At 34.4% G+C, this 11,982-nt stretch overlaps 1 non-coding gene across 1 annotated transcript; it reads left to right on the top strand.

Moving 5' to 3' along the window:
* The first annotated feature begins 221 nt into the window (after positions 1–221).
* LOC128280952 (small nucleolar RNA R71) lies at positions 222–328 on the top strand. Its single transcript, XR_008271170.1, has one exon. It is a non-coding gene; the product is annotated as a small nucleolar RNA R71 (small nucleolar RNA).
* The last annotated feature ends 11,654 nt before the right edge of the window (positions 329–11,982 follow it).

Here is an 11,982-nt window from a genome sequence, read left to right on the forward strand (position 1 = left end):
AAGAAGTAAATGTGTTTGTTTTATGTACTTCTGCTACTCGTCTTTCTAAGGCTGCTCTGTTGGTTGGGCACTGATAGTTATTGTTGTTAATTCTTTCAATAATCTTGTAAGCATCATTGTAAAACTTAGAAAGAAGGACTCCATTTGTCGAAGCATCCATCATATTTCTAGTATGAATATTGAGACCAATATAAAAAGTCTCCATTTAAATGTAGTAAGGAATGCCATGATGATGGCACTTTCCTAATAACTCCTTGAACCGCTCTCATGCTTTATATAAAGATTCTTCATCAAGTTACTGAAATGAAGTGATTTCATTTCAGATCATGGCTGTCAGAGATCAAGGAAAGTATTTCATTAAGAAAAGTTCAACCAACTCTTGCCATGTAGTTATGGAACAGGATGGTAAGGATTTTAACCATGCTCGTGCTCTATGTCTTAAGAAGTATGGAAATAATATCATTCTCAAGGTGTCCCCAGTCACCCCAACTAGTTTGAATGAGTCACTCACTTCCATGAATAGTCAAAGATGAAGATATGGATCTTCAGTAGGCATCCAACTAAATTGACCCATATTTTGCAACATCTGGAATATGACTAACTTTAGCTTGAATTGCGGTACCACAATTTTGGGTATCACAATACTTAGATTGAGCTTGTTGAATAGAGGAATTACATGTTGTCAATTGGAGTAGTTTCTGTCATCAGCAACAATGATTAGATGTGAGTATTATAAGTCAATGTTCCTCCTAGATTTTGGTTTTGATTTTCACAATTCATCTCTTTGGTCCTTCCTTGGTTCACTTGTCTTCTCCTTTTATCCGAAAGTCCTTTCAATTTCAGGGTCTACAAGGGCTAAGTCAATAATTTGACCAATACTCATAAACATTTGAAACTAACATGCAAAAAAAAAAATATTGGAATTAAAATTTAATGGAAAAAATATAGACCAAAATGTAAAATTAACAATTTCACAAATAATGTCTTTTAAAACAGCCCCCAGCAATGACGCAAAAAACTTGGAATAACAAAAATGTGCAAGTGTACACAATCATTATCAATTAATAAAGTGACAAGTAAATGTCGAGTTATCGTACCCACAGGGACTGTGAAATTGTTTTTCATGAAATGTAAATGAAACACTTTGCTGATGGGAAAAATCTTTTGTTTTGAAGAAGTGATTTAAAAACTAAAAATTAGCTAAGTAATAAAAAAAAAAGTAGAAATTCCAATGCACAATTTCAAAAAGATAAGTTTTAATCAATATGACATAATTGTGTAAGATCAATTTCATTCCTTAACTTAGGATTACAAAATCCATGTTCATGTTATTACGAATATTTTCAAGGCAACTTTATAAATTCTTAACTACTGCACATACATACCTACTAAATTATCCAATCTCTTGAACATTTTCCAATGCCAATTCAAACAATTAATCAATCTTCATAAGCATATATAAGATTAAGTAAGGTAAAAGTATATTTCTATATTGAAACAGTTTAATAACAATAATCTTGCAAGTTATGGAAGGATAATATACCGTTTAATACCGTCGCTAATTTAACCCTCAGCTACCTTAGAAGATTAGACATGCACCACTTAAATATTTTATCAATTAATTACAATTCCAATAAGTTTAATAATTAATTCATTAATTACCTTTCATTTTATAATGCAAGTATAACATAGGCATGATTTTATTTAATAGAACAACTTACTAAGGCCTATAACAACACAAACATGATTATAATAATTTAAGTGGACAAAATTCAATCAATTAAGTCATTTTAATTAGAACAAGAACAAGAACACAAAAATTATTCATATTCATAGCCACAACATAAAGAAGTAAATTAAAGAGAAGCGAACTAGGAAGCAAATCCAGTATTTCTCTGAAGCCAGACTAGTGCGCTCCTCTTCTTTTCTGCTTATTCTATTGAATCAAGACCTCTACGAACAATTGAATGCTACTAATCCAAGGTGGAAGAAGGCTCTTTCTCAAGAGGGAAATCAACAAGGGAAATGGAAAATAAAAAAGGAATAGATGAGACAAAAGTAAGTGAAAGAGAGAGATGTGTGGGAATGAATGTCGTGTTGAATGAGGAAGGGAAGAGGGGTATTTATAGGCGGTAATGGCTACTAAAAATAGAAAATAAATAGCAGCCACTCCTCTTCTATTTGCCGGCCACAAATGGTGCAAGTTTGAATGGCTCAAACTTACTATTTTAAGCTAGGGGCAAAAGTTTGAAGGCACAAAAAGTGGAGGGGTTTGAATATGATTTTAAGGAAACTTCAAGGGATATTTTGCAAGTGTTGAAAGTAGGCCTCTTTTTATTTTTAGGCTAATAATTAAATTTTAACCCAATTAATTTTGGATCAAAATTAATTATAAAATATTTCTAGTACATATTTTTGGATCATCCATGGTTGGAAAATGTTATTAGCCTTGCTTTTGCTCACTTGATGCACAACATTGCCTCAACGGTTCAAGCCTCTCGAGGTGTCTGCTGAGCCAATTTTCATCCTTTGTGCAAAGCTGTTGAAAATAAACCAAATTTGTGTAAATTTGTTATAAAAATAATGAAAATTCAATATGTTAATAATTTAAGTGAAAATTAATTTGTTTATAATTAAAGTATGAATTTTGATAAAAAATACTACCAATTTCCACGAATTAGAGCTCAATATGTGCTGAAAATGTCTATATATTTTTGTGTTTCTAAGTAACAGTTTTGAGCCCTTTGTCACTTCTTGGTGAACCGCATTACAAACCCCGAGCCTGAAAATGTTAATTTGTATATGCCCTTTTTCTTCAGTCCTGTACCGTACAGTTATAGACGTCTAGCCACATGTATTGAGGGTTCAGTAGATACGTCACGATGGAGTTTGTAAAATTAAAGTGAAATAAGAATGATTAGTGTGTTATAGGAACTATAAGTTAGCCTAATGTGTGAAACAAAAAGAAAAATCTAAAAAGATAATTCGTACGAGTAGGAAAACTATTAAACTAGTGAAAAAACATTCATGAGTGAGATGTATTGAAAAATAGAAAAGTCACAAAGTCACAAAAGAAAAAAATTGTTCATTAGTGCACAAAAACTTGTAAGGATAGCCATAGTTACTATGTCATGCTATGACTTCCTATAGATGGAGACATAAGGAAGGTGAGAGAAAAAGAAATAAGGCGGTGAGTGGGTAAGGGTCACTAAAGGGGGAAGAATAGTGATCAATACAATGTGTCAAACTATTATTGTGTTTGTAACCTTTTGATGTTTAATGTTTTCAAATTCCATACCTTTCCTAAGCCGTAAAACATTAAAAGCTGAAAAGTCCTATGTGACCTAAGTATACTCATACATGAATTGATATCATACTGAACATATGCATAAACAACTATTTGTATTATGCTCGGATTATCAAAGTTCTGAGATTTGTTGATGGATTCCTTTAGGTGAGAACCTTAATACTTGTACATTTTTTAATGTACTAAACTTAGATCTTTGTGATCAAAAGTGGGAAGTTGACTACTCATCATGTTGAAATTATTAGTAAACGTGAAATGCCTAAGTCATATGCTTCAAAATTAATACTTGTACCATACTTGTTTAAGGGTTGTCATTTTTATTTTTTTCATCATTGTTAATGTTGCTTGAGTACAAGCAATGACAAAGTGTGGGGGAGTTTGATTTGTCGTAATTCAGTTTAGTAGATTAAACTAGTTTTCACATTTAGGAAGCTTGAATACAAGCATTTTCGTTATGTTTTAAGGAAGTTTCTTTAGTTTTATTTACATCCAATAAAATGTGCACATTGAGTCTTTTATTAACCTTAAGGGCCAAATGAGGCCTGAAGGAGAGCTAACGTACTTTTTGAATGTATTGGAGACCATTAGAAGGCATTTTGGACCAATACTAGACACTATGTTGCAACATGGGAGATCCAATGTTGCAACATGGAGAAAATAATGGAGAATGTAAGAAACTGCCTCGTGTGGAGACTTTTTGGGCTACACAGGGGCGATGTTGTAACATAGGCCTAAAGTGTTGCAACATCAGATCTGGTGTCGCAGCATAACCCTACTATGACATAACATATTAAGCAGTTTCACTTCAGGAGTTGTTTTTGCTTCTATCTTTGATGTTGCAACATGATCTGAAGCAATTCGGTGTAGCAAATTAAACTAGTTTTCACATTTGAGAAGCTTAAATACAAGAAGTTTCATTATGTTTTAATTGAGTTTCTTTAGTTTTACTTTCTTTCAATAAAATGTGCAAATTGCATCTTTTATTGGCCTTAAAGACCGAATGAGGTCTAAAGGATAACGTACTTTGTGAGTGTCCAGGAGACCATTAGAAGGCATCTTGGGCCAATCTTGGAAGCTATGTCCCAACATAGAGAGTAGAATGAAGAAACTAAGAAATTGCCTTCAATGTCGTGACACAGGCTGGGGGTGTTACGATATACCCCTAAAGACAACTATAGAGGAGTTGATTGGCAGTCAGCAGGGATGTTTTGGCCTGCATAATAGAACTTAAAGCTCGGGAGAATCAACTAACTTAGGGTTAAGGAAGACGACCACCTGAAGGCTATAAATAGACCCTTTTGGCACACATTATGGGCATTATTCCATTAACTTTGATTCTCTCTTTAGGTTTAAGTTTTATTTTCTTGCTTTCTTTAGGTTTTCATAAGTTTAGTTTATTTGTTCTTTTATTCTTTCAAGAGTTCTGATTTATAAAGAAGATAAACTATTAAGGATTTGCACTTATTATCAATATCAATCAAGCTTTTCTTAAACTCTCTATTTCAATCCATTCCTTATGATTAATTCTTACATCTATTTCGTGTTGTTTGTGGAAGCCATGAGGAACTAATCCTTCTATGGGGGATTAGCGAGTGTAAGAATGATCTCTTAAATGTTTTGTAGTGTTACTCAATGGATCAACTATTTGGGAAAAGGAGAATGTGAAACAAACCCTAGGCCTAACAACCCCGAGAAGTCGTCAAGTTAGGAATTAAACAAAAATTGGTATTGCCCATTCGTGAACATCTTTACCCCAAGTAGTCTAGACTATGAGGTTGAAAGATAAGTAGTCATTACTGACTCGTTATGTTAGTGGAAGATCGAAAGATCCTGTTAGGGTAGCGACGAGTTGGTTGACGAGGAACCCGAGACGATAGTTGATTAGGATTGCTGAAGCACGCTAATCACCCATCTTCAAGTTTGATTCACTTTATTGTTTATAACTTTTGAAATACAATTCTTGTATGTTATTTTTTAGAAACCCTAAAACTATCCTTTATTCTACCTTTTTACTATAATTATTTAAAAGTATTAATTAGATCTTTAAGTGTTTAGGTTAATATTGATTTAGTAATTGCCCGGAGTACTCACCTACTTCATTGTAAAACTATATTACAACTCAACCTGTATACTTGTGGATACTACCTCGTAATTCTTTATTGCAATATTTACACTTTGGACGTTGGTACATCTAGAGGAAGTCACAACATCGATGTCTTGGTGTCACAACATAGGCAGCAGTTTCGACTCGAATATTCATATTCTGCTCCTAATTTGTCCTACAAGACCAGGAAACCTTATTTAGATATCTAAGATATAATAAAAACTACTAAAAAGCATAAATCATTACTTCATGTATGAAAAACATAGATATATACTACGATAATTTGACTTACTATTAAACAAGATATAATTATGTATAAAAAGGGATGTAAATAATAGTATAATTTGTGGCAGGTCAACATGAATGGTTCGAAATAGATGAAAAATGTTACATGATTCAATGTGATGTACTAACCTTGTACGTGTGAAATGTGTTTTAGTCAAGTTATTTATATTAAATTTTTGTGATGTAAGTTTTATATTTAAAACATATGAACTTACTAAGCATATTTAATGCTTACTCTATTTAATTTCCCTACATTGTAGGAACTTGGTAGGCAGATCAAACCACAACTCACACAATCTAGCTCCTAATTTGATAGATTTTACTTTTAATCTTACACTCGGTCAAGTGGCATGTATATAAATTTAAATTATCTAGATGGCTATATTTAGGAAATTGAATATGTATAGTTGATGATTCTTATTCATGTGTATGGTATTAATACGTAATGCTTGAATGAAAACAAATGCATGTTTCGAATGTGAGAAGTTACTTGGTTTCAATTAGCAGACTACATAAATATGTTTTGTTAAATGGTTATGAAAAGTATGAAAGTTGTAGACAATTTAACACCCCAAACCCAGCTAAGTAGGTTCGACTTGAATCTGGTGTGCCATATTAGCCACTGAAGTGACTAACCGCCTCCAGACGTACTAACATCCAGAGTGTGAATACTGCAATAAAATAGAGAGTTATGAGGTTGAATCTGCAAGTATACGGGTCAAGTTGTAATATAGATTTTACAATGAAGTATGTGAGTACTTTGAGGATCGTACCCAAGGGAGGTAAGTACTAAATCAACCATAACTTGAACAATTAAAGATCTAATTAATACTTTTAAATCAGTTATAGTACAAAAGTAGAAAAAGAAGTATTTTTAGGGTTTCTAAACTAATAAAATAATATAATATAAAGGAACTAAAATTGCAAGAGATAGAGGTAAGTAAACTTAATCAAATCTGAATATGGGTGATCAGCTCGTTTCAACAATTCTAATTAACTGTTATCTCAGGTTCCTTGTCAATCAACTAGTCGCTACCCTAGCAAGATCTTCCGATGTTCCACTAACATAACGAGTCAGCAAGAATTACTTATCTTCTGACCTCACAATCCAAATTGGCTTGGGGTAAAGGTGTCCACGAATGGGCAATCTCAAATTTGGGTTATTTCCCATCTTGATGACTTCCCAGGGTTGTCAGGCCTAGGGTTTGTTTCACTTTCTTCCTTTCCCAAATAGTTGATCCGTTGAGTAACACTACAAAACAATTAAAAGATCATGCTTACACTCATTAATCCCTCATAAAAGGATTAATTCCTCATGGCTTCCATAAACAACATGGAATAGATAGAAGAATTAATCATAGGGAATAGATTGAAATCGAGAGTTTAAGAAAAGCCTGATTGATATTGATAATAAACGTGAATCCACAATAGTTGATCTCCTTTATAAATAAGAACTCTTAAAAGAAACAAAGAGCAAATAAACTAAAACTATGAAAACCTAAAGAAATCATGAAAACAAAACTTAAACCTAAAGAGAGAATCTAAGCTAATGGAATGGTGTCCATAATGTGTTCCAAATGAGCCTATTTATAACCTTCAAGTAGCCGTCGTCCTTAACCCTAGGTTAGCTGAAGTTTCGAGCTTTAAGTTCAATTGTACAAACCAAAATGCCCATGCTCCATGTTTTATTCTCGTTACAGAGTCGATTTTGTGACACACTAAGACCTGTGTCGCAACAAAACAACCAGCATGCTCCTCTGCAGCCATCTTCAGGGATATCTCGTGACACGGTTAGCCTGTGTCACGACATTGAAGATATTTACGTTTTAGAGGGAAATTTAGAGTATTTTCCCAATTCAAACTCTAAAGACTTTAAGGATAATTTTTGCACTTTAATATTCTAAGTTTAGCCTATATAAAGGCCACTGTAATCGGTTTAGAGACACAATTGGAAGGGAGACAAAGATTATTCTTAGGTTTTTATTTCGATCTTATGTTTCACTTAGGGTATTTCATGTTCTTGTAATTGGAAGATCCTATTCTGAAGTGAGACTTTCACGAATAAAGATTATTTCAGAGCCACGCTATCATCGATAAATCCATGAGCATCTGTTTTCCTTATTTTATTCTTTATATATCTTTCTTTAACAATGTTATTTGAATGTTTGTGTAAAGATTAAAATCAATTTCTACTTTATACATATTTCGCATGCTTCTATTTTTTTAGCGTAACATAAAACCCTAGGCTCGATGACCCTAGGATGTTAGATAGGTGGGAATGAACTTAAAATCGGTATTGTCTAACCATGAAAACCTTACCCTAATCCAGTTTTAATTGTGATATTGAGAGATAAGTAGTTCTTACCAACTCATTAGGTTAGTTGAACACCAAGAGGCGCAACTAGGTTGATGACTAACTGGGTTAATAGACCTCTACATCAATAATTAATTAGGTAAAATAATTTGATCTAGGCTAAAGGAACTTGTGTAGTTGAAACAAGGGATAGGAGAAGCCGATACATGAACTTAGGAGTACATTTAGGATTATCTTAATTTATTTAGTTTATTAAAATTATTATCATCTTGCTTTCATATTAACACTACTAATTCATGATTCAAGTAGATTAGAAGTTATTTCTAGTGATTGGCTTATAGCAGTTCTCCCCAAACTACATCCTTGGTTACGATCCTCGGAGTACTTACCTACTTCATTGTAACTATATTAAAACCTGACCCATATACTTGCGGATACCACTTTAATTCTACATATTTTGTAGCACTATTCACACTCTGGACATTACTACGTCCGAATGCGATCATATGTAACACCCCATACCACGTTCGATTGCCCAAATCAATCTATAGAATGCCACATTAGCCCCCTAAGTGACTCTCTGTTTAAACCCAAACTAACCTCCAACAGACCTAATTTAAAACATAAAACATGTTTAGATTTAAGAAAATAGAAGTTCACGAACTCACTTCGCTTGCTTCATGGTACACAAAAATGGTAATATACGAATGTACATCGCTTGCAAGTACTTACTACTCTTTCCCTGAAAACATAAAAAAAATGGTAAAAGGAATTAAGAGCATGTGAACCCCAAGTTTTGCAAAACAATATACCTCATGGAACACAACAGTTCAACAATCTAACATTGAGGTTTGTACCCATGCTTAGCTTACACATTATAAGTCTTTCATGGGGTAAATTTCCTTTAATAGGGTAAGTCTTCGCGAACAACCCTATGTGTTGATATTCTACAAACATGTCTTGCATGGTCTCTCCTAATTTCATGTATCAAAAATTATTAAGGGTTTGTAGGTACCAGTTCACCAATTGTTAGGGTTCGCACTAAGCACAATTTGACAACCCTATCACTATCTTCGGGAAACTCTACATAAGTTTGTCAGTTTAGATTATGGCGAACACTCTATTAGAAATTAAGTACTTAAGTATGAACTTGTAAATTAAGAAACAAAAAAAAACTAGACTTGGGCTATATTTATATACTTGAAATTCAAGTTTATGTTTATAATTTTATCAGTTCATAACTAAAAACATAAAGAAAAACTAAGTCCTAGAACAATCGATGAAATCAAAAGATAGAAATATATTTCTAAGCCTTAGAAGAGTCCTAGATTGCCTTTAAGCCCAAATTTTGGTTGTATCACCTATTCAGTGTTTATGCCTACATATCGTGTGATCTAACTATCTTCAGCATTTAGAAAGGACTGTTTGAACTCTTTTGAACTTAGTGAATATATAGAGAAACCATATAGCATGTAGAAAACATAAGTTGGACAAGAGTTATAATAGAGTTACTTTTCTACAAACTGGGTTTGCCATATTTACGCGAATTCTAGTTTGTTTACCTACTGTTAGTTAGTTTAAAACAATAAAACATGGTATTTTGGAAAACACAATCTTATTTACATGTTCTTTTATGTTGGATAAGTGGATCTCCTTATAACTTCTCACTTTGACTCAAAGACTCCTAACATGTCACATATGTGTAGCATAAAGCTAAGCACTCTCCAAACACACCAACATATTTCATTGAATGGAGATTAGCTCGACATTCTCTTATTCCTTCTAACTTGTCCCAGGGCCTCTCGCGCAAAGCATAAAACATAAAGGTGAGTACTCATAATCCTATGGCATGTCATTATATCCAATGGACTCAAAAAAGTATATTGTCTAAAATATTTACTTAAACATAGAGATCACAAGCCATGAGAAGCTCACAAAACACTGTTCATAATTAGCTTGCATATCATTGTTCATAGAGAACATATATTGTAACGCCCCAAAAATCCTGAAATCCTGAATTTTCATTTTTTCGATTTTGATAAAAATGTGCTGGGTATTTTCAGTTAAGCAGGTAATATTAGGTCTTGGATAAGGTTTAAGTTCAAACTTAGGGGAAAAGAAAATTATGCGTTAATAGTTAAAAGGACCTTGTTGGCAAGTAGTTGGGCTTCTAAATAAAGATAGGGGGAAATGGCATCAAAAAGCCTTGTGGAGGAGTGGCTAAGTGACGCCACTTAGGGTGTAGGGAGGTGACATTAGTGGCTAGCAAGGGATCCAAGGTTCGAATCCTAACTTAGTATTTTTAAGAGTTTAATTTTGGGCCTTCTAGGAGGTTGGAAGTGGCGTAAAGATGGACTCCAAGGGGACTATTCAGTAGAGAAATTTGAGGAAAGGATCAAGGGGTTATCAGGGAGAAAAATGAGGAGATGAGAAGTGAGGAGCAACTGGAGCTGAATTGGGAACTTGGGCTTGAGGAATTCAGCTATAGGGACTATAAATAGGTGCCGAGTGGGAGGTTGCCAGGCTAATGCCAAATTTCCCTTCACCCTGTTGCCAGAAACCCTCTTCCCTAAAAGTCAAAAACCCTCTGTTTCTCTTTTTTCTTCCTTGTTTCGGTTTCCATTCTTCCTCTACTTCATTGCCAACTTTTCTTTCTTTTTTTCCTTGGAGCCGAATAACCCTCTTTTGCCATACAAAATCGCAAAGGCCCGAACACCTTTTTGGCTGAATACCCTTGGTGCAACTACTACTCTTTTTACTTCACTCAAATCTAGTGTAAGTATTTGTTCTCCCAATTGGTTTTGCTAAGAATCCATTACGCTATTCTTCCCTCACTCTTTCTAATCAACTTTGCTAGGGAATTAGTATCAGATCTTTAGTTTTAGCTCTCTGTCAAATCGCTCCTTAGGTGTTTTACAGTTTTGGTATGTATTTCTCTCTTATTGGCTAAGGTTGGCCGAATGGTCTTAAGTGAGATAAGGGAGTGAATTATTTTGGATGCGAGTCCCCTAGTATTCACTTTTAATAAGTAAGATTAATGAAGATCTAGGGAGTACGTGATCAAGGAAAAGCTATTAAGGATTGGTGTTCAAGGTAAGGTTAAGGTGAGGTTTCAGTTTTGGTAAAGATATGTATTAAACATATGATTAATTGAAGGGTGATATCGATTGTAAGTTTGGGGCTAAGGAGATCGTAGCATGCTTGCTTACCAGGTGTGTACATACACTGCACACACAAATAGATCGGCAAATCCTAAAAAGTTGAAATGCCGAAAAATTGAAAGTTTCGCTACGGTAGTCTTGCGAGTGCGCGAACACTCACAAGGGGGAAACAGATAGGTTGCCTGGGGCCCATGGGCGATTCCATGGACTTGGGTTTTGAATTGGCCAAACGGGCTAGAATGGGCTAAATGGGCCCGATGGGCTGTTGGGCCCAAAATAGGCAAAAATTGATAATTGATGCTATGTGATAGAAAATCATATGTGAGCATGACTGTAAATGTGATTTGAGCCTAGTGGCCATATGAATGTGTTTTGGGCCTAATGGACCACATAAATGTAAATGGGCCTAATGGGCCATATAAAAGAGATTGGGCCTAGTGGGCCATATCATGTATGTAGGTTTTTTGGGCTTAGTAAATGATGACTACATAAAACTTAATTAAATTGTTGAGACCATGGACAAGCCACAGGGTTAAGGTGTGGCAACGGGTATATGCATGTCTAGGATTGGATCTAGGGAGAGCTTGGTACTTAAGCGGTCTTAATGACCCGCCACCTCTTCTTTGGAATCCTACCTGGTGCATAGTATTCGTTCATCTTAGCTCACGGGATTTGTTAATGGGCCAAGGTAAGTGAAAACCGTAATAAAGGGAAAATTACTGAAATGCCCCTAAGGGCGAAAATGACCAAAATACCCCTAAGTGTTGAATGTAAGTTTTATGTATGTGACGTGCATATCTGCTGCATACAT

Source organism: Gossypium arboreum, chromosome 9 (genome assembly GCF_025698485.1).
Source record: "Gossypium arboreum isolate Shixiya-1 chromosome 9, ASM2569848v2, whole genome shotgun sequence".
In the NCBI taxonomy this organism is placed as follows: Eukaryota; Viridiplantae; Streptophyta; class Magnoliopsida; order Malvales; family Malvaceae; genus Gossypium; species Gossypium arboreum.